The sequence below is a fragment of the Rhinopithecus roxellana genome, chromosome 21 (genome assembly GCF_007565055.1).
Source record: "Rhinopithecus roxellana isolate Shanxi Qingling chromosome 21, ASM756505v1, whole genome shotgun sequence".
NCBI classification, from domain to species: domain Eukaryota; kingdom Metazoa; phylum Chordata; class Mammalia; order Primates; family Cercopithecidae; genus Rhinopithecus; species Rhinopithecus roxellana.
The window spans coordinates 52,852,216-52,876,067 of NC_044569.1; the positions used below are offsets into that span (position 1 = coordinate 52,852,216).

At 40.2% G+C, this 23,852-nt stretch overlaps 1 long non-coding RNA gene across 1 annotated transcript; it reads left to right on the forward strand.

Moving 5' to 3' along the window:
- The first annotated feature begins 203 nt into the window (after positions 1–203).
- Positions 204–23,581, forward strand: LOC115895447. The gene is made up of 3 exons (XR_004055614.1): positions 204–334; positions 747–830; positions 20,627–23,581. It is a non-coding gene; the product is annotated as an uncharacterized LOC115895447 (long non-coding RNA).
- Positions 23,582–23,852: the final 271 nt, after the last annotated feature.

A 23,852-nucleotide genomic window follows, 5' to 3' on the forward strand; every position in this document is an offset into this window, starting at 1 on the left:
GTTATTATCTTAAGACCTGGAATCGATAGAAAGGAGTGTCTCAGTTAAGTGTGGAGAACAGGCTTCTTTTTCTTTTTTTTTCCAATAGCTCTTGGGGCACAAGTGTTTTTTGGTTATGTGGATAAATTGTAGAGTGGTCAAGTATAAGATTTGAGGCTGTAGGGAAAAATCTGGTTTTTTTTTTTTTTTTTGCTTTTTTTTCAGCTTTTAGAGGCTGCAGATACTATTTCCATCTTCAAAGCCAGCATTGGCTAGTCATGTCCTGATTCTTCTGCCTCTCTCTTTCCCTTTGAAGGACCCTTGTGTTTACATTGTGACTACCTGGATAATACAGGTAATCTATTTAAGATTAGCTGATTAGCAACCTTAACTCCCTCTTAGCTTGTAACCTAGCAAGTTCAAGGGACAAGGATGTGGACATCTTGTTGGTTAGTGTGGGCGGGGAGCGCCATTCTCCCTTCATACAGTGTAAGACTCTTTAATGCAAATGATTCTACCAAATAAGCTGACTGAACAGAGTTGCAACTTCTACCTAGGGTTGGAAACTAGGAAGGCCATGGAAAGAGGTACCAGCTTTCTGGCACTGGGAGAGAACAGAAATGTGTTTGCCCTTAAATACTTATTTATGTTCTCTATTTTAACCCATGGACTCTGAAAAGGGCCTAAATAGTATACTTTAAAATAAACTTCAAGAATGTAATATTTTAGCCCACATATTCATGCCCCTCATATTTTTCATTTATCAGTACTCCAAGTACCTTATCCAGAAAAAAATCCTGAGAACTGTGCAATAAGCACATGACAACATAATAGAAAGCCAAATGTATTAGGTAAGTGAGAGCTGTTATCATTAAAATGTAACATGTCTGTTTTCCAAATAGCTGTTCAACTGTGTGGAAATATTCCATTCTCACTGGGTAGCAGACAGTTTCATTTCATAACTTTTTGGAACTTTCTAGTCTGATTTTGGCTTTAAAGACCAAAACTTGCTTTTTTGTCTGTTTTATTGATCTCCTGTTTAACTTAAAGTCTTTTCTCAACCCTAAATGCAACCTCATCTTGAAGCAAAAGATGTATGTGTAAGATACCTCCAGTAGATGATTCCTTTTTCCTCTGCTCATCCTTCCAGGTCATCATTCCCAAATGCTCTTTTCTTTTCCTGTCACCATACCGAATATATAAGCAGACACCTCCAAACTTTTAAGTAGTTCTCCTGGGGCCTTTCTCTCTTGGCTTGACAAAGTTCCACCTTGTTGATCATGAGGAGGGAAAGAAGGTCCTCTCTGTGAACCTTGCACTCTCCTCAAAAAGGTGACCCTCTCTCTTTCAGTGCTTTCATATGCTAGGTGCGGGTAGTAATAGTGCCAGTTCTGATAACTTTTTGCTTCTTAAATTATGGGGAGAAAAATCCAAATTGGTATTCTGAGATACTGTAACTCTATTTCTTGGTTCTATATGAGGAATCAGTCTGTTATCTTAAAATATACTCTAGGAATGTGCAGGTGTTCTAGTCCATTTCATAGAACTGTTGTAGCAGCTACCATCAGCAGGCAGGTGGAGGTTTTTGCTTATCTTTCCTTAGGAAAAAAAATCACATACGTGTGCTACCACAGAACCAGCATCATTTCCCAGCCCTCAGACATCTGGTTGGCATGTGTACAGATATACAACTCAAATCTCAGCTCCCATGAACATCCCTCTGAATCCAAAATCGGCCTGGAACTTGTTTTTAACTGTTGTCACGCTTTCCTATGAGAGCATTAATATTCTATTCCACTACAACTAAATGACCTACCTCTATCATACCTACCCATAGTCGTGGCAGTTATCCCAGAATCTATTTCAATAGTGAGCCTCTTCCACGAACCGGTGCCATCCTACGTAGTCTGTCACAAAATGAGAGCCCCAGAAAATGCAATTAATAACATCATGGCCAGATGCCCATTGAACATCCCAAATCTGAAAATCCAAAATCTGAAATGCTCAGAATTCGAAATGTTTTGAATGCCGACGTGATGTTCACAGGAAAAACTTACTGGAGTATTTTGCACTTCGGATTTTGGGATTTGGGATTCTCAACCAGTAATTATAATGCAAATATTTCAAAATCCAAAGAAGAAAAGAAAAAATCAGAACTCTAAAACATTTCTGGTCCCAACCATTTCAGATAAGGGATATTCAACCTGAATTTCTTCATATCATGCCCTCTTACCTCCATGGCTGCTCTTTCTCAGTCTCCTTCTTGAACTCTTTCTACTGTTCAGCCTCTAAGTTTTAGACCACCAGAGTTCTTGTTGCTGGGACTCTTTGTTTTCTCTATCTGTACTCTCACAGTGATCTCATCCAGTCCTCTGGCATTAGATACCATTCACACACTAATGACCAGGAGTAGCTTCATGAGCATGCTACCTGTGAAGATGCACAAGACCTCACATTCTGAAGGGCCCTGTGTTTAGTTTAATGCAATGATGTTGCTATCTTAAAAGCTTTAATAATTCATTTGATCTTTGAATCTATATTGTGTAAGTGAAGACTGATGGGAAATGGAGCACATGCACAGCAGAGGATATGCCACCATGTATGTGTCTACCACCACTCTTTGACAATCCATTTGTCCCATGAACACAGAATTCTGGTGGGCCTACAATACATGTGGTTCAGTGAGACTCAAAGAGAGGAAAAGGTACCGTTTACATCTACAGTGGAATAAGTGGGGATGCTGACGTTCTCAAGAGGCCACATTTTCCATTTGAACAAGAACTTGTTTGGACATAGAACACAAAAAGCCAAGAAACCCTATCCATACCCTGAGCTCAGTGTGAAACCCTATCCACACCCTGAGCTCAGTGTGCTTATGTGTGAGCTGTGGGGGCAGAGGTGATAGTATGAAGGTTAAGGTCCATCCAGTGCATAGCAATGCCCACGATGAGGCTACCATCTGGCCACACTTTTAATTTCACATACCCCTGGGCTTAGTCATTTTCTCCTAAGACCAGCACCTACACCTGAAAGAGGTGACAACTTCAACTGCTTACCTGATATTGACCCTAGATTACCAGCCTAGACTTCTGATTCACTCAACAATATTTTATTTGGGGATCCTTGATGTCTTCTACATCACTGGGCTTTTGAGAGGCACCTACTGCTATACCATAAGACTCCTTTATCTCTGAATCTTAGGAAGAGTTGCAATAAATGGCTTTATAAAATAACAAAAAGTTCTCTGGTATCCTCATGCAACTTGCTTCATCCTCCCTCCCAAGATCTACATGCAGATACAGGGCCTAGAAGAGAATGCCAACTTCCCTAAGTCAGATCAAAAGTCCCCACCCTCCTTTTCTATGGGAATCATGACTTTCTGGTATATATCGATGTAGCCTAGTGGTCGTGCACATAGGCATCAAACCCAGAGCACCTCAGTTCTAAATCTATGTTTTCTCATATCTTAGCTGGGTAATACTGAGGAAGTTGCTTATCTTCCCCGTACCTCAATTTCTTCATACACAAAAAAGCATATACTAATAGAATTTACCTTATGAAGTTGTTGTATCTTTTAAATAAATAACTCAGTTTATAGGGCTTGTAATAGTGTCTGGCCTACACAGCATTATGTAACTGTTCTGCATTTTTAATTTTTTTAAATACTTTTAAGTTCTAGGGTACATGTGCACAACGTGCAGGTTTGTTACATATGTATACATGTGCCATGTTGGTGTGCTGCACCCATTAACTCGTCATTTACATTAGGTATATCACCTAATGCTATCCCTCCCCCTTCCCCCCTCCCCACAATAAGACCCAGTGTGTGATGTTCCCTTTCCTGTGTCCAAGTTATCTCATTGTTCAATTCCCACCTATGAGTGAGAACATGTGGTATTTGGTTTTCTGTTCTTGCGATAGTTTGCTGAGAATGATGGTTTCCAGCTGCATCCATGTCCCTACAAAGGACACAAACTCATCCTTTCTGTGGCTGCATAGTATTCCATGGTGTATATATGCCACATTTTCTTAATCCAGTCTGTCACTGATGGACATTTGGGTTGATTCCAAGTCTTTGCTATTGTGAATAGTGCCGCAATAAACATACATGTGCATGTGTCTTTATAGCAGCATGACTTATACTCCTTTGGGTATATCCCCAGTAATAGGATGGCTGGGTCAAATGGTATTTCTAGTTTTAGATCCTTGAGGAATCACCACACTGTTTTCCACAATGGTTGAACTAGTTTACAGTCCCACCAACAGTGTAAAAGTGTTCCTATTTCTCCACATCCTCTCCAGCACCTGTTATTTCCTGATTTTTTAATGATTGCCGTTCTAACTGGTGTGAGATGATATCTCATTGTGGCTTTGATTTGCATTTCTCTGATGACCAGTGATGATGAGCATTTTTTCATGTGTCTGTTGGCTGTATAAATGTCTTCTTTGGAGAAGTGTCTGTTCATATCCTTTGCCCACTTTTTGATGGGGTTGTTTGTTTTTTTCTTGTAAATTTGATTGAGTTCTTTATAGGTTCTGGATATTAGCCCTTTGTCAGATGAGTAGATTGCAAAAATTTTCTCCCATTCTGTAGGTTGCGTGTTCACTCTGATGGTAGTTTCTTTTGCTATGCAGAAGCTCTTTAGTTTGATTAGATCCCATTTGTCAATTTTAGCTTTTGTTGCCGTTGCTTTTGGTGTTTTAGACATGAAGTCCTTGCCCATGCCTATGTCCTGAATGGTATTACCTAGGTTTTCTTCTATGGTTTTTATGGTTTTAGGTCTAACATTTAAGTCTCTAATCCATCTTGAATTAATTTTTGTATAAGGAGTAAGGAAAGGATCCAGTTTCAGCTTTCTACTTATGGCTAGTCAATTTTCCCAGAACCATTTATTAAATAGAGAATCCTTTCTCCATTTCTTGTTTTTGTCAGGTTTGTCAAAGATCAGATGATTGTAGATGTGTGGTATTATTTCGGAGGGCTCTGTTCTGTTCCATTGGTCTATATCTCTGTTTTGGTACTAGTACCAGGCTGTTTTGGTTACTGTACCCTTGTAGTATAGTTTGAAGTCAGGTAGCGTGATGCCTCCAGCTTTGTTCTTTTGGCTTAGAATTGTTTTGGCAATGAGGGGTCTTTTTTGGTTCCATATGAACTTTAAAGCAGTTTTTTCCAATTCTGTGAAGAAAGTCATTGGTAGCTTAATGGGGATGGCATTGAATCTGTAAATTAACTTGGGCAGTATGGCCATTTTCACAATATTGATTCTTCCTATCCGTGAGCATGGTATGTTCTTCCATTTGTTTGTGTCCTCTTTTATTTCACTGAGCAGTGGTTTGTAGTTCTCCTTGAAGAGGTCCTTTACATCCCTTGTAAGTTGGGTTCCTAGGTATTTTATTCTCTTTGAAGCTGTTGTGAATAGGAGTTCATTCATGATTTGGCTCTCTGTTTGTTTGTTACTGGTGTATAAGAATGCTTGTGATTTTTGCACATTGATTTTGTATCCTGAGACTTTGCTGAAGTTTCTTATCAGCTTAAGGAGATTTTGGGCTGAGACGATGGGGTTTTCTAAATATACAATCATGTCATCTGCAAACAGGGACAATTTGACTTCTTCTTTTCCTACCTGGATACCCTTGATTTCTTTCTCTTGCCTGATTGCCCTAGCCAGAACTTCCAACACTATGTTGAATAGGAGTGGTGAGAGAGGGCATCCCTGTCTTGTGCCAGTTTTCAAAGGGAATGCTTCTAGTTTTTGCCTATTCAGTATGATATTGGCTGTGGGTTTGTCATAAATAGCTCTTATTATTTTGAGATAGGTTCCATCAATACCAAATTTATTGAGAGGTTTTAGCATGAAGGGCTGTTGAATTTTGTCAAAGGCCTTTTCTGCATCTATTGAGATAATCATGTGATTTTTGTCTTTGGTTCTGTTTATATGCTGGATTACGTTTATTGATTTGCGTATGTTGAACCAGCCTTGCATCCCAGGCATGAAGCCCACTTGATCATAGTGGATAAGCTTTTTGATGTGCTGCTGATTTCGGTTTGCCAGTATTTTATTGAGGATTTTTGCATCGATGTTCATCAGGGATATTGGTCTAAAATTCTCTTTTTTTGTTGTGTCTCTGCCAGGCTTTGGTATCAGGATGATGTTAGCCTTGTAAAATGCGTTAGGGAGGATTCCCTCTTTTTCTATTGATTGGAATAGTCTCAGAAGGAATGGTACCAACTCCTCCTTGTACGTCTGGTAGAATTCGGCTGTGAATCCGTCTGGTCCTGGACTTTTTTTGATTCGTAGGCTATTAATTATTGCCTCAATTTCAGAGCTTGCTATTGGTCTCTTCAGGGATTCAACTTCTTCCTGGTTTAGTCTTGGGAGAGTGTAAGTGTCCAGGAAATTATCCATTTCTTCTAGATTTTCTAGTTGATTTGCGTAGAGGTGTTTATAGTATTCTCTGATGGTAGTTTGTATTTCTGTGGGGTCAGTGGTTATATCCCCTTTATCATTTTTTATTATGTCTATTTGATTCTTCTTTTCTTCTTCATTAGTCTTGCTAGTGCTCTATCAATTTTGTTATTCTTTTCAAAAAAACCAGCTCCTGGATTCATTGATTTTTTGGAGAGTTTTTTGTGTCTCTATCTCCTTTAGTTCTGTTGTGATCTTAGTTATTTCTTGCCTTCTGCTAGCTTTTGAATGTGTTTGCTCTTGCTTCTCTAGTTCTTTTAATTGTGATGTTAGGGTGTCAGTTTTAGATCTTGCCTGCTTTTTCTTGTGGGCATTTCGTGCTATAAATTTCCCTTTACACACTACTTTAAATGTGTCCCAGAGATTCTAGTATGTTGTATCTTTGTTCTCATTGGTTTCAAAGAACATCTTTATTTCTGTCTTCATTTCCTTATGTACCCAGTAGTCATTCAGGAGCAGGTTGTTCCGTTTCCATTAGTTGAGCAGTTTTGATTGAGTTTCTTAGTCCTGAGTTCTAGTTCAATTGCACTGTGGTCTGAGAGACAGTGTGTTATAATTTCTGTTCTTTTACATTTGCTGAGGAGTGCTTTACTTCCAATTATGTGGTCAATTTTGGAATAAGTGTGACGTGGTGCTGAGAAGAATGTATATTCTCTTGATTTGGGGTGGAGAGTTCTGTAGATGTCTATTAGGTCCGCTTGGTGCAGAGTTGAGTTCAATTCCTGGATATTCTTGTTAACTTTCTGTCTCGTTGATCTGTCTAATGTTGACAGTGGGGTGTTAAAGTCTCCCATTATTATTGTATGGGAGTCTAAGTCTCTTTGTAAGTCTCTAAGGACTTGCTTTATGAATCTGGGTGCCCCTGTATTGGGTGCATATATATTTAGGATAGTTAGCTCTTCCTGATGAATTGATCCCTTTACCATTATGTAATGGCCTTTTTTTGTCTCTTTTGATCTTTGATGGTTTAAAGTCTGTTTTATCAGAGACTAGGATTGCAACCCCTGCTTTTTTTTGTTTTCCATTTGCTTGGTAGATCTTCCTCCATCCCTTTATTTTGAGTCTATATGTGTCTCTGCATGTGAGATGAGTCTCCTGAATACAGCAAACTGATGGGTCTTGACTCTTTATCCAATTTAACCGTCTGTGTCTTTTAATTGGACCATTTAGTCCATTTACATTTAAAGTTAATATTGTTATGTGTGAACTTCATCATTGCCATTATGATATTATGACATTAGCTGGTTATTTTGCTCGCTAGTTGATGCAGTTTCTTCCTAGCATCGATGAACTTTACATTTTGGCATGTTTTTGCAATGGCTGGTACCTGTTGTTCCTTTCCATGTTTAGTGCTTCCTTCAGGATCCCTTGTAGGGCAGGCCTGGTGGTGACAAAATCTCTCAGCATTTGCTTGTCTGTAAAGGATTTTATGTATCCTTCACTAATGAAACTTAGTTTGGCTGGATATGAAATTCTGGGTTTAAAATTCTTTTCTTTAAGAATGTTGAATATTGGCCCCCACTCTCTTCTGGCTTGGAGAGTTTCTGCCGAGAGATCTGCTGTGTGTCTGATGGGCTTCCCTTTGTGTGTAACCCGACCTTTCTCTCTGGCTGCCCTTAACATTTTTTCCTTCATTTCAACTTTGGTGAATCTGACAATTATGTGTCTTGGAGTTGCTCTTCTCGAGGAGTGTCTTTGTGGCATTCTCTGTATTTCCTGAATTTGAATGTTGGCCTGCCTTACTAGGTTGGGGAAGTTCTCCTGGATGATATCTTGCAGAGTGTTTTCCAGCTCGGTTCCATTTTCCCCGTCACTTTCAGGCACACCAATCAGATGTAGATTTGGTCTTTTCACATAATCCCATATTTCTTGGACGTTTTGTTCATTTCTTTTTACTCTTTTTTCTCTAGACTTCTCTTCTCACTTCCTTTCATTCATTTGATCTTCAATCGCTGATACTCTTTCTTCCAGTTGATCGAGTCGGTTACTGAAGCTTGTGCATTTGTCGTGTAGTTCTCGTGTTATGGTTTTCTTCTCTATCGGTTCTTTTAAGGACTTCTCTACATTGGTTATTCTAGTTAGCCATTCGTCAAATCTTTTTTCAAGGTTTTTAATTTCTTTGCGCTGGTTATGTAGTTCCTCCTTTAGCTCTGAGAAGTTTGATTGACTGAAGCCTTCTTCTCTCGACTCGTTAAAGTCATTCTCCTTCCAGCTTTGTTCCGTTGCTGGCGATGAGCTGCGTTCCTTTGGAGGGGGAGATGCACTCTGATTTTTTGAATTTCCAGCTTTTCTGCACTGCTTTTTCCCCATCTTTGTGGTTTTATCTGCCTTTGGTCCTTGATGATGGTGATGTACTGATGGGGTTTTGATGTGGGTGTCCTTTCTATTTGTTAGTTTTCCTTCTGTCAGGACCCTCAGTTGTAAGTCTGTTGGAGTTTGCTTGAGGTCCACTCCAGACTCTGTTTGCCTGGGTATCAGCAGTGGAGGCTGCAGAAGATAGAATATTGCTACACAGTGAGTGTTGCTGATTCTTGCTCTGGAAGCTTCGTCTCAGGGGTGTACCCTGCCGTGTGAGGTGTGAGGTGTCGGTCTGCCCCTAGTAGGGGATGTCGCCCAGTTAGGCTACTCAGGGATTAGGGACCCACTTGAGCAGGCAGTCTGTCCGTTCTCAGATCTCAACCTCCATGCTGGGAGATCCAGTACTCTCTTCAAAGCTGTCAGACAGGGGCATTTACCTCTGCTGAGGTTTCTGCTCCTTTTTGTTTAGCTATGCCCTGTCCCCAGAGGAGGAGTCTACAGAGGCAGGCCGGCCTCCTTGAGCTGTGGTGAGCTCCACCCAATTTGAACTTCCTGGCAGCTTTGTTTACCTACTTAAGCCTCAGCAATGGCGGGCGCCCCTCCCCCAGCCTCGCTGCCGCCTTGCAGTTAGATCTCAGACTGCTGTGCTAGCAATGAGGGAGGCTCCGTGGGCGTGGGACCCTCTGGGCCAAGTGTGGGATATAATCTCCTGGTGTGCCGTTTGCTAGGGCCATGGTAAAGCACAGTATTAGGGTGGGAGTGACCCGATTTTCCAGATGTTGTGTGTCTCAATTTCCTTTGGCTAGGAAAAGGAATTCCCTTCCCTCTTGCGCTTCCCAGGCGAGGCGATGCCTCGCCCTGCTTCAGCTCTTGCTGGTCAGGCTGCACCCACGGACCAGCGCCAACTGTCCGACATGCCCCAGTGAGATGAACCCAGTACCTCAGTTGAAAATGCGGAAGTCACCCGTCTTCTGTGTTGCTCACACTGGGAGCTGGAGGCTGGAGCTGTTCCTATTCGGCCATCTTGGGCGCGCCCCCCAGCGTTATTAATTTTTTGAAGATGGGTAAAAAAGAGTTATTTATTCAAGTAATAATTTATTGAATCTTCATTGTATGCTTAGTGTTGGGGGTACGGTAGTGAAAGGAACAGACATGGTTCCCACCTGCATGGATTTTACAACCTAGTAAGGCAACGGAGAGACAGACAGGAAGCGATCATACAAGCAATTTAAGTAACAGTTATAAAATGTAGTAGGTGCTTTGAAAGAAGCAAAACTGTGTGTGGTTAAAGAAGTTACAAGAGGAAAATCTAGCTTAGATATAATCACCAAAAAAAGTAATCTGAGGGGATAATACTTTAAGCCAAGAGCAGATGATGAGAGGAACCATGCATGAAAGGCTGAGGGGTAAAGGCAGCAGGAGGGGCATTTTAATTAGAGGGAACAGCATGTACAAAGGCCTTAAGCCATGAAAAAACTTGCTTTGTGCAACAACCTGAAAGAAAGCTAATATGTCTGAAACCTGGTAATCAAGGTGAAAGATTAGAAAAGGAGTGTCAAGAGGTAGGTGGAATCAAATCATACATGGGCTTATAAACCATGGGAAAAGTTGGCATTTTATTTTAAGTGCAAAGGAAATCAGTGAACCAAATGATTAGCTTTAACTTATTAAATTATCACTTTGTTTATTTTATAGAAAATGGACCTTTAGGGAAATATCAGGAAGACTAATTAGTAATCTAGGAGAAAATTCTGGTGGTTTGGATTAGGGTGGTAAAAGTAGATATAGGGAGAAAGAAAATGACTTTGAAGAATGATTTGGAGAAAAACTGGATAGGACTCACTGATGGATTGACTGTGGGAGTGAAGAAAAGAGAGGAATGAAGATTGACTCCCAGGGTCCCGGCGTGAGCAATAGAGTCAATTGTGGGGGCACTTACAGTGATTAAGAAGATAGAGGAAAGATGGAATATTATAGGGGGAGATAGAGAGATGAATTTTCAGTTAGCTTATACAATTTGAGATAGCTCTGAGATATTTAGCCTGGGCTTCCAATTAAAAACATACCTTCAATAAGAGTCACAATTTCAGAAAAGAAATTTGAGAGATATAATTTTGAGAGTTATCTGTTAGTAGGTGGTATTCAGAACACAAAAATTGATAGATGCAAGTGATGAAGAATACCCAAAAGAATACTGAAAGAAAAAATTAGAGAATTCAAACTCCCTGATAAACTTACTACAAAGCTACAGTAGACAAGACAGTGTGGCACTGGCTTAAGGATAGACACACAGATTAATAGAATAAATTTGAGAATCTACAAATAAACCATTAACTTATGGTCAATTGACTTTTGACACTTTTGACAAGGGTGCTAAAGCAATTCATCGAAGGAAACAGTCTTTTCAACAAATGGTACTGGAACAACTGGATAGTCACATGTAAACCAATGAAGTTGGAATTGTACTTCAAGAAAAAATTAAAATGGGTTTAAAAATTGATGCAAAATGCATCATAGAAATTATTGTGAAGTGTAAACCTACTTAAAACATTTAGAGAAAAATATAGGCAAAATCTTTGTGACCTTGGATTTTTAGGTACGTTTTTTATATATAACAACAAATGTGCAAGCAACAGCAGCAGCAGCAAAAATATACAAGTTCAACTCTGTCAAAGTTAAAAACATTTATGCTTGAAAAGACACCATCAAGGAGGTGACATACAACCCACAGAATAGGAGAAAATATTTGCAAGTAATACATTTGATGTTGGTGATGGACTTGTTCCTAGAATACATACTAGAAAACTTACCACTCAACGATTTAAAAAATCCGATTGAAAAAATGGGTAGAAAATCTAAATAGACATTTATCTAAGAGGATATACAAATACCCAATAAGTACATAAAGGTTGCTCAATGTCAGTAATCATTAAAAAGATGCAAATTAAGGCTACTATGAGATATCACTTCATACACATTAGGATAGCGGCCATCAAAAAAACAGCATTTTGGTAAGGATGTAGAAAAATCAGAACCCTTATACACTGCTTCTGGGATTGAAAAATGGTTCTGCTTCTTTGGAAAACAGGTTAACAGTTTCTCAAAATGTTAAACCTAGAGTTATCATGTGGTCTAGCAATTCCACTCCTAGATATATCCAAGAGAAATGAAAACATGTCCACACAAACATGTGAACCCAAATATTTGTAGCAGCATTATTCATGATAACCAAAAAGTAGAAACAACCCAAATGTTTACCAACTGATGAATGGGTAAAGAATTGTCATATATAATACAATGAAAATTATTTGTTAATAAAAAGGAATGAAGTTTTAATACATGCTAGAAATGGGAACCTTGAAAACATGCTAAGTGAAAGAAGCTACCCACAAAAGGCCATATGTTCTATGATACCATTTATATGAGATGTCCAAGATAACCAAATCTATAGATAAAGAGAATAGATAAGGGATGGGGCAATAGGGAATGGAGAATGGGTGCTAGTGTGTATGAGAGTTTTGGGGGAGGGTGATGAAAATATTTTAGAATTAAGTAGTAGTGTAAGTAGTGATAGTTTCACAACTTTGTGTTATATGTAAATAATATTTCAATAAAATTGTTATAAAAATTTGTAAGGTCCTCTAGAGAGAAAGTTTAAAAAGGTAACAGACAAACCATTAGATCTGGTGACATAGCATTATCTTTATCTCCAATATATTAAACTGTAAGTTCCTCGAAGGCAGGTTGATAAGAGCATTAATTTATGTGGAATGGAGCAGAGACAGAGCAGAGTGGGTGGGGGGCACTCATCAATCATCCTGAAGGACTGGAGACAATAATAATTGTGGACCACAGTTTTCTGCCTGTTGAAGAAGCAGTTAAGTGATGGGATAGCTACTAGAGGACATTGGATAAAGGGAGCAGCTTTTTTAAACATAGAAGATACTAGAACCATAGATGATGATGATGATTCAATAAATGCAAAGGGGGCTGTACGTAAAGAAGGGAAATTCCCAAGAAAGTGAAAAGGCATGTCATCCCAAAGACTAGTGGAGAAATGTACTTTAGATAGGAAGAGAGTGTATCTTCCATTGTAGTAGGAGGGGCATGGAGCAAGATTCCAAACTCTCCTCCTGGGATGTACAAGTGGTTTAGAAAAAGGAGATAACTGGCTTAGAAAAAGGAGATAACAGGTTTTTTCAACTTGGTATGCAGGACCATCTGAAAGCTGCCTTTAATGACAAAAAGAATTTTCTTGGCTGGGCACGGTGGCTCAAGCCTGTAATCCCAGCACTTTGGGAAGCCGAGATGGGCGGATCATGAGGTCAAGAGATCGAGACCATCCTGGCTAACACGGTGAAACCCGGTCTCTACTAAAAAATACAAAAACTAGCCGGGCGAGGTGGCGGGCGCTTGTAGTCCCAGCTACTCGGGAGGCTGAGGCAGGAGAATGGCGTAAACCCGGGAGGCGGAGCTTGCAGTGAGCTGAGATCCGGCCACTGCACTCCATCCCGGGCGACAGAGCGAGACTCCGTCTCAAAAAAAAAAAGAATTTTCTTTAATTTTTGGCAACAGTTTTAAATCTTACTTCAGATCTCCCAGGTTCAAATGTTCAACCAGAGTGGCTGGCCCTCTTTAGTATTTCAGCCAATCAGATACCAGCTCTGCTCAAGGTCCCAGCCAATCCAGTTTCTTGGCCCATATGTAATTGAGCTCAGCAATGAAATGACATGTTCTTCATTCCACTTCTCTAACGGCCTCATTTTGCAACCCTACTCGTGCCCATTCTGATAAAGAGGAAAGAAGTTGTAAATGGGTTCACACACACGTTATTCTTGTTCCTATATACCAATTTTCCTTTGTACTTCAAAAATATATGTTCATATTATGCTTTATGAGAGCTTTTATGATGGAAAGGACAACCGTCTACACCCTCCTCTTTCTCTCATTATTTTCCTAAAGTTAACATCACTGATTTCACACTACTACATATTTCTGCTTAGTTGAAAATACTCATGATTAAAAATGAGTGTTGCCATTGAAATGTATCATGTTACTAAAGTGTTTCTTACAAATTACATAAAACTTATTTTCACTTCATCAGTAGGATTTAAAATATTTTTAAAATCACGAACAGCTGGGATCTTGAAAATAATGTTTCAAAATGAAGTTCCCATCATTTTCCATGGAATGCAGGTGGCATGTCTGTTGTTAGGGAAAATATTTTAAAGATACTATTTTCTTTTCATAAGATTTTATAAAAGGGCAGTGGTTTGAACAAACGAATCTTTATGATCCATAATTGCAATACTTGAAATCATGAAATGATTAGGAATTATGGACTCTAAACACTTTATTTTATGGAAGAAACTGAAACCCAGAAAGGTCGCATGAATGCTCTGTGTCACAGGGGATTTTTGTGGGGCTGAGACCGTTTGCTGACTTCTTAGCTCCTACAATGCCTCCTCGTGACCAGGAAACAGCAAGACCTTCCTTATTATGCTAGTTGGTTCACTGAAGAAGGATGTGATTCCACTTTCTCATCTATAAAATAAAATGGTTGAATTATAAGTCTAAGGTTCTGCCTGGCTAGAAAACAAAATCATTGTAGTGTCTGAATTTGGACAAAAAGAAATGCAAGTTGCTGGAAAAGAATGTGCTAAATGCAGATACTCATCACGATCTCAAATTGTAGTCATCTTTTTTTTCTTCAGAATAACAATACAAAAATTCCTTGCACTTTTGTATTATTCCGTACAGCTCTAGGGGTCCTTGCAGTTCTGGTCCATAGCATCCTCAGTAACAGTATATATATATACAGCAATTATATAACTCACACTTGCTCTAATCATGGTACCCAGGCACGTTATATACATATGGAATTTTGTGTGTAGTCACTGGGAGAGAAACTTAAAAATTCTTTGCTTTGAGGTTACTAGCTGGGATGACATAAGCCTGGAAGTATCTATTTATAGTCTCATCTCTCCATGCCTGCACCGCAGCCTCTAACCTCCTCAACAAGGAGGAAAATGAGCAGAGGAGGAGGTGCAGTTAGTGGGTGGTGTGGGGCTGAGAAGACAGGAAAATGAGAAAGAGAAAGACGGAGAATCACCAGATTCTTGATTTATCTATGTCTGAAGTGTCTTCCTGGACTTCCAATTATGTGAGGCAATAAATTACTCCTTTTCTGCTTAAGCTAATTTGAATTGGTTTTCTATCACCTTTATCTGCAAGACTCTTGACTAATGCAATTACCTTTTACTCAACAGGGAAATTGAAAGCAGTTTTCAAAATAAAAGGCCTCAAAATCAATCCCAAGGATAGTAGGTAATACTCCCCCAATTATTAGACATGATCCTGAGTTATTTTCATTTATTCATTCATTTACTGAGCACTTTACATATGCAATGTACCCTATCTTAATCCATTCTGGCTTCTACAGCAAAATACCATATAGACTGGAGTGACTTATAAACAACAGAAATTTATTTCTAACACTTCTGGTGACTGGGAATCCAAGATGAAGGCACTAGCAGATTCAGTATCTGGTGAGAATTCTCCGGCTCATAGATAGTGTCATTCACTGTGTCTTCACTTGCTCACGTAGACTCCTTGGACTTGGACTTTGAATATGTTGATGAGGGGTTAGCATGCTGTGATGGGGAAAGATAGAATGACTCTGTCTAGTCCACAGGAAAAGGTCATAAGCTGAGATGGATGTTATCTCTTGGGTGGAGACCACTGACTTTGTCGTCTTGTTCTTGACTTTGAGAAAAACACAAAACACACTGACAGTCTGAAACAAATCATCTAGAATGAGAGAGTGTGTGAAAAACAGAAGCAACATTGAAAGGGGAGGAGGAACTGCCAAGGACTCATTAGGACAACAGATACCAATTGCCACGTCTCCAGGTACTTGAAAAGTTAGTTGAACTGCTGGTGAGGGAGCGTTTCTTTTTGAATATGACTGATGAAAAGGATCAAAAAGCAAGAGTTAGCAGAGGTTTGTGAATCTAAATAAGCTGCTTAATGTTGCTGAATAGAAAAAGAATCTAGATAAATGTTTTAAGCTTGCTTCTTAGAAGGTTCAAATACAAAAAAAAGACAAATGAGTAGTGACAACTTTCTGTGGACTGAATCCAAACAAGGCAACTCATCAGAAGAATTGAAGTCCTAGCAATAAAGTTTTCTATGAAACATTTTTAAAAAATGAAAACTAAAAGCTTAAATATTGGATCTGCCTTTCAATTAATGTCCTTTGGAACTGGTAAGTATGTAAACCTTGTAAAAAATTATCAATCCATGGCAAAGTCTCATAAAGAGTTTACTTTTGGGTTGCTGATCATATCTTAAGAAGAACACAGGAGAGCTTAGTTGTAGGGAAAACAGAATGTGAGAGCTGGGCTCAGTGGCAGATACCTGTTATCCCAGCACTTTGGGAGGCTGAAGCAGGCAGATCACGAGGTCAGGAGTTCGAGACCTACCTAGCTAACATGGTGAAACCCCATCTCTACTAAAAATACAGAAGTTAGCTGGGCATGGTGGCGGGCGCCTGTAATCCCAGCTATTTGGGAGGCTGAGGCAGGAGAATCACTTGAACCCAAGAGGAAGAGGTTGCAGTGAGCTGAGATCGTGCCACTGCACTCCAGCCTAGGCAACAGAGCAAGACTCTGTCTCAAAAAAAATGTTTAAGGTAAGAGTCTATGATATCATAATACTAGTTGGAAAAATATTGTAATGTTTGTTAGCAGTACATAATATAGTCAGGATGAAGCCTTGATAAGTTAGTGAATGAATAGAGCTGGGGTCTACGTAACTCTGATGGGACAGACCCCAGACCTCCCTTCCTTCAGCTGCTGCTCCAGCCCCTCATTTTCCATAACGTAGTAATAAGTTCAGGCCCTTGCACTTGTGTGCATGGTTGGGAGCCAGTGTACACCCAATTCATGTGCCCTCTTCAGTTGTTGTCATCAAAAAATGCCTGTAGTCCAGCCCCATTCAAAACTGTCCAGGAGGTAAAACTCTCGACTGTCTTCCCAGGAACTTGGGCTTCCGAATTTTATTCCATCCTATGCCAAAGACCTCCATGTTTCTGGCAAGAAAGCTCTTGCTCAAGTATGCATTGTCACGGTGCTTAAAAAGGTAGATGGCATTCACATCACATGCAGTAAATAAGATCCTGTGAGAGTTTTTTGAGTAATCCATGGTTGGTGACATGTTTCCAGTTTCCTAAGCACAGTTGGACATCATCCTGCTAGGGCCAGTGAAAGGAAGGTGACTCAGAATCAGCCTAGAAGACCACCACGAGTGGCCTCTGGACTGGCTCTGTCACCTCATTGCATTTAACTAAGGGCCCTTCTTTTTGGGGCTTAAGTTTCTTCATCTTTGAAATGAGGGAGTAGTATGAATGGTGTACAGTTGTCCGTCTTGTTCTAAACGTCATTGAATCAACAAAAACAGACTCTCCCAACTTTTCATTTTCTTAAATGAATCAAGGTTCAGCACTTGTTTTAATACCAGAAAAAGTGAAGTTGTTCTTGTGTTAGTAAAGATATAACCAGAAAAACAGAACAGGTAGGAAATATATTCAATTTATTGCAGGAAATTGGCTTATACCATTGTGGAATCTGGCGAGGCAAGAACAAAATCTGTAAGAGAGGCCATCAAGAAGGGCAGACTGGAAGCCAGGCACAGTGGTTTACACCTGTAATCCCAACACTTTGGGAGGCCGAGGCAGGAGGATCACAAGATCAGGAGTTCGAGACCAGCCAGATCAACATAGTGAAACCCTGTCTGTACTAAACATACAAAAAATTATCTGGGCATGGTGGTGGGCACCTGTAATCCCAGTTACTCAGGAGGCTGAGGCAGGAGAATCACTTGTACCCGGGAGGCAGAGGTTGCACTGAGCCAAGATCGTTCCATTGCACTCCAGCCTGGGCAACAGAGCAAGACTCCATCTCAAAAAAAAAAAAAAAAAAAAAGAAAAGCGGACTGGAACTCTTGGACATGGGTTGATTCTGTAGTCTATAGGCAGAATTTCTTCTGGAAATCTCAGTTCTGCTCTTAAATCTTTTCAACTGGATGAATTTGGGCTGTCTGATTATCTAGGATAAACTCCTTTACTTAAAGTAAACTTATTATGAACATTAATCACACCTACAAAATGCCTTCTTGGCAATGCCTAGAGAGTATTTGATGGAATAACTGGGGACTAGAGCCTAGACAGGCTCACATAAGGTTGACCTCACAGTATGCATCACAGTAACATCCCCCATGGGACATTTATTTCTGAGGGCAGAATTTCCCTGGTATGGAGTGTGGCTCCTTTTGTCCTCACCTTAGTGAGCTTCACAGCAGCATTCAAGACTGTTGGCTGATGTCTGTTTTTCCCACCCAGTCTCCTATTTTGATTTTCTTGGCATTGCTCCTGCCTAGTTTTCCTCTTACATCTCTAACAGCTTCTCAGATCCTCCTCCTCCACTTAGCCTTTATTTCCTTCTGTACATTCCATCTTTGCATAACTTCATCTCTTCTGCTGCTATTGAATGCCACTCTTTGCTGGTGACTTTCCCAATTGCATCTCCAGCTCAGAACTTCCCTTTGAACTTCAAATGCATAACCAACTGCTTATGTTCCTTATCACCACTCCCAGGAATCTCAGAGTTAAAACATTCCAAACCTACTCCTGCATTGTCTTTCCCATCATGGTTAATGGCACCATCACCCACCATTTTTCAGGTCAGAAATCATCATTCTAGATTTGATTTCTCCTTTTCCTTCACTCATTACATCTAAACCAAGCCACAGTCCCATTTTTCACATCCGCCTGCTGTCTCCACACAATTGTTCCTGCCACTCTAGCAAAACTTTCTCACTTCTTGTCAGAACAATTACAATTGCCTTCTACCTCATCTGCCTTCTTTACTTCTTGTCTTCCTCCAATTCATTCTCCAGAGAACACTTTTAGTGGTTTTAAAAGATGTACGTCATATTGATCACTGTGCTTGGAAGCATTTCCTGCTCTTACACACACACGGAGCACAGTGCTTCTTGTCAGGCCGTTTGTTCTCTGAGTCTTGATCCCGTTTCAGTGCTGTTTCTTTTCTTGTCTTTCTTTAGAGACAGGGTCTCACTCTGTTGCCCAGGCTGGGCTCAAACTCTGGGCTGAAGCAATCCGCCCACCTCAGACTCCTAAGTAGCTGGAATACAGGCAAGAGCCGCACACCTGGCTTCAGTGTCATTTCTACATACTGTATCTTCTGTCTGGAATGCCCTTCCCTGGCTTTTTGCATAACTGTATTCTCATCTTTCATGTATCTGGTTCAATGTCACCCCCTCAGAGACACCTCTTCTGGCAAACCTGTAATAATAGGTCTTCTTTATTATTCTCGACCTCAGCACTCCTTTGTCTTGTCTCACAGCACTTGTCAGTTCAGTACATACATGTGTGTCCGTCAGTTTTACTTGTTTGTCTGTATTGTTGTGCCTTCTCTTGCATTCAAATACCTTGCAGTGCTACTGCAGAAAATTAGAAATTCAACTCTAAAAATAGAGGATAAACACATATTACCAGTTAAGATATACATATGAAATAGTATTAGCATGAATTCTAGGAATTACAGCTTTCAGTAAATGCTGAGTTGATTTAATTCCTTCTCTAAGCGATGATTATATTCTATAAACTTCTCTTCATCTAGTTTTTTGCAGAAAAATGGAATCTATTTTTCGTGCTTTCTTTAGTTCAGCACATGAAGTTGGTCTAACTATTTCATAGGCACCTCCAGGTGGTTAGCTGTCTGGTCCCCTGCTTTGCTTGCTCCAAACCACAAAAACGAAAAACATGGAACTAGAGAAGAGTTTTAGTCTTAATTCTGCTTCTTTGCTGTGTAATTAGGAGCCTGTCAGCTCATTGTCTAAGTGACAGGCATTGAATAAGCTGCACACATGGGGTGAAATCGTAAAAGCAACTTTATTTGCCTCCCTCAATCCCTTTACACTTGCTCTGTTAGGAAACTCCTCTGCTGTCCTTGATGAAAATTTAACAGATCCTTTGGGCTTTCATGTTTAGGTAATAAAATTTCCTACAATCCCTTTAAATCACAGAACATGATTGCAGTTTAATACTTAGTCCCAGGTAACAGCCAAAGCTTCCAACTTTACTCAGAGTTATAGCTGTTCCCCTTCCTTCGGTGGGGTCTCATGCAGGCAACAACCTTATTGCCAGGGAAGGGGATGGGAGGAGAGATCATTATCCGTCTTCTCTCCCCACCTCTCCTATCCCATCTTGCTAAGGTAGGTTTTTGACCCTTCAAAGGTAAGAAGGTAGAGGAGAGAAACGGGATCTGGAAATTCATTACTTAAATGGTACTGTTCTGAGATCGCTTTGCGATTTGGGGGTCCAATAGGCATTTATGATGGTCTCTTTCTCTTGTCCATGCCTCAGTGGTCTTTCAGAGGCTTCCATGAGGGACTGCCCTATCAATGACCTCCTCTAATTTGCTGCCTTGCCCTTAGGCCTGCTTCTTGGCAATTTACTTCACAGGCCCTCTCTTTCTGGCAGTTTTCTTGCATGGGATTTAACATGGCCCCAGGACAGCTCTCTCCCATGTGGCCTGCGTCTGGTCCTACATTAGAAACTTGTATGTATTCTCTGCTCTAACAGAGCAGTGATTCTTCTTCACTGTCTCTCCAAAGCCACACACGAGCGTTCTCTTTTGTTCTCTGGGTTTCCTGGATTTGAGTCTCTCCTCAAGCACTCTCCTTACTGCATAGAGTTTTTTACTTGTGGGCTCTTCTCTTTTGTAAAAAAATAAATTTTACTGTGTGTACTTAAAGTATGCAAGATGATGAAGCTTCTTCTTTTTAACACTTGGTTACAGGGTTGGACCTAGAAGAAGCTGGACCATAAGAGAAGCTAAATGAGAAGCAGAAGCTGGCGTCAGAATCTCTTCTTCCTTTCAATCTTGAGAAAATATCTTTGAACTAAGTGTCTCTTCTCTTCCTCTTTTCCTTATATAGTTCCCTAAGGAGGCCACTCTGGAGACCTTCTAGACATGTAAAAAGAGGATAATAATAGTTCCTACCTTATAAGGTTGTGTGAAGGTTAAATGAGTTAATGTGAGTAAAGCACTTACAACAGATCTTGGCACACAGTAACTGTCATGTAAGTATCAGCTATTATCATAATTGCAGTGCCATGCAGATGAACCCTCTAGTTCATCCTTATAGTTATATGGACTTTAGGCAGAGAGGTGGCCGTGGAGATGGGAGAAGCAAAGAGAATTAGCCTTGAACAGGAGACTTGAGACTATAAGTGGGGAACTTAAGTATTGAGGTTTATTAACTTGACAGGAAGTAGCTAATTTAAAACAGTATTATTGAAATTTCTTTGAGCTATGCTTCATGAAAAAGAAATGTTGAGCAGACTGACAGTGAAATATTAAAATTATGCATTTGGCTGAAAGGAAAAAAAAAATGATGGGACATACTACCTCATTAAGTAAATGCAGCAATTAATTCTTTACTCAGTAAACTAGATAAACATTAAAAATCCCTATTTATATTTCAGACAGTGTCTAAATGATTTAGCTGATATTTCAAAGGGACACTGAAGCTCAATAGGAAGTAAGATGCCAAATCATTAGCGCAGGAGCAGTCAATACCTCTGTCAGCAATTGCGTTCTTGTTCATTTTGGGCATTGAGTTGCTATTGTGTTCTGTGTTCTTAGGCTAACAAAAGGCGCAGAGTATGCATACCCAACACAGGTAGTGCCTGGTAAGGAGTGCTCAGTAAGCATGCATTAGATATAGAACGTTCACCTCCCTGACTGCATTCGCCCATTCCACAAAAGTCCCACCGTGTTTTAGGAGTCCTATGTTCTCCAAATTTTATAAAATTAGTACATTGTTTACAATCAGAAAATAAGTCCCCTGGAACTTGGACGAGTGAGCACTGTAATCAGCGTTCACCTGCGTTGGTTTTTCCTTCTACATGTTTGTGTGCCTGGGTTCTTATGAGCTCCTGCTGGCCTCCCTGTCTGCCAGTTCCAGGAGGCTTGCTGACCAGCTTAGCCTATCATGCTCTCTCAGATCCTGCTGGCCGTGTCTCCTCTCTCCCAAGAGCTACGTGTAAAACATGGTATGTTCTGCACGCTTTAATTTAGCCACATTGATTCCATTGATGTTTTGTCAGATACCCTGAAGCCTGAGGCCTCATCAGCCACACAGGACAGATCAGAGATGGGCCCTTTGACTTTTTGACCCTGATTATTCTTTCTTTTTATTCTGGTTTTCTCTTGGCTTTACAGAATGATATGGAAAAGGAGATCTGGGGAAGGGGAAAGGAAGGGAACAAGAAGGAGGGAGTAGGAGGTCAGAGCTCACACATACACAAGAACAAAAGGACTGCAAATTGGGATCTCTCCACAGCCACCTTCCCTTCTTCCCTTTGAAAAGTCGATGCTGAACCATCTGTCATCTCTCAGGGACTCCAGCTCTAGGCTGGCTTGTACCAAGTGAGAGCTGCCTAGCCAGTCACTCATCAGTCTCTCCTAGGGCTGCCTCTGTGCGTTCATCCTGCCTTCCCCAGTTGGGACATTCCACTGCCTTTGGGGCCTTCACTTCCCAATTATTTATTAAGGAGACAGAAAAGAATTGTTGATAAAGGCCGTGGCTGGACAGCAGGAAGTAACCATGGGCTGCTGCAGGGGTGGGCTCCTGCTTAGCAAATGTTAGACCAGGTTTGTCTTGCTGCTGTTTTTATTTTGTTTAGATGCTTTTGACTGTTGTTATTTCACACATCCAAACATGCTATGTGCCCTAATTGCATTTCCTAGCACCTTTGACAATTCTAAGAATCTATTAGTTTTTTACATTCAAGCCTTGGTATTAGAGGTTCCTACAATATTTGAGTCTGGTTTGTATGCGAAGGTGGGTTGGGGTTGGGGAGTCTGTGAATAATATATGCAATTTACAACTATCTGTGAAACTGAAAATAAAATACATTGTATGTGCATGTCTCTGTGTGTGGGGGGGCGGTGTGGGTGTGTGTATGAGAGAGAGAGAGAGAGAGTATGTCGGGGAAAAAGAGAGACTCGATGTTTACATTCTCTATTTGGAATTTAGAGTTTTAAGGGAAAGTTGGTCTCTTTATCTAACCTGTCAACATTATAGATGATGCTGTATATTTATAAAGATATTTGCATATCTTTTATCAGATGGATGCTCTTAGTTGATTTAGTATTCCAGCTTTTATTTGGAAGATAAATTAATATGGAAAATGAACATGAAAAGCTCAGGGAATTTGACTCACTGCCAGTGCCAGGGGTCCTCTTGCACTGGCATGTGTGACCTTCTGGAGTTAATGCTGGATGTAGTCAAATTAGTGAAATAGGCGCCTTCTCCATTCTTTTTCTCTTTTGTACCACCCACCTTCAGGCTTATCCTGTATCCAAATCCTCAAAGGTTTGTTCTGGTCTCTACTGTCTGCCAATCATCATTTAAGATGAAACCTTCCTTCTCTTATGTTTTGAACAGACATTCTTGAAGACCTAAAGTATACAAAATTAAAAAGAGTAGTGTCTTTAAGAATTTCCACAAAAAAAAGCAAAACTGGTTGACAAAGTGCTTTTCAAAAATCGATACATATTAATTCTACATATTTTGGGGGTACATGTGATATTTTGATACATGTATACCATGCTTAATGATCAGATCAGGGTAATTGGGATGGCTATCATTTCAAACACATGTCTTTTCTTTATGTTGAGAACATTCCAATTTTTCTCTTCTAGGTCTTTTGAGCTGTGCTTTGCATTATTATTAATTATAGTCACTCTACTATACTATTGAAAACTATCTGAATTTACTTTTTTTTTTTTTTTTTTTGAGACAGGGTCTCACTATGTCGCCCAGGCTGGAGTGCAGTGGCATGATCTTGGCACACTACAACCTCCGCCTCCTGGGTTCAAGTCATTCTCCTCCCTCAGCGTCCTGAGTAGCTAGGATTACAGGCACCTGCCACCACGCCCAGATAATTTTTTGTATTTTCAGTAGAGATGAGGTTTCACTATGTTGGCCTGGCTTGTCTCGAACTCCTGATCTTGT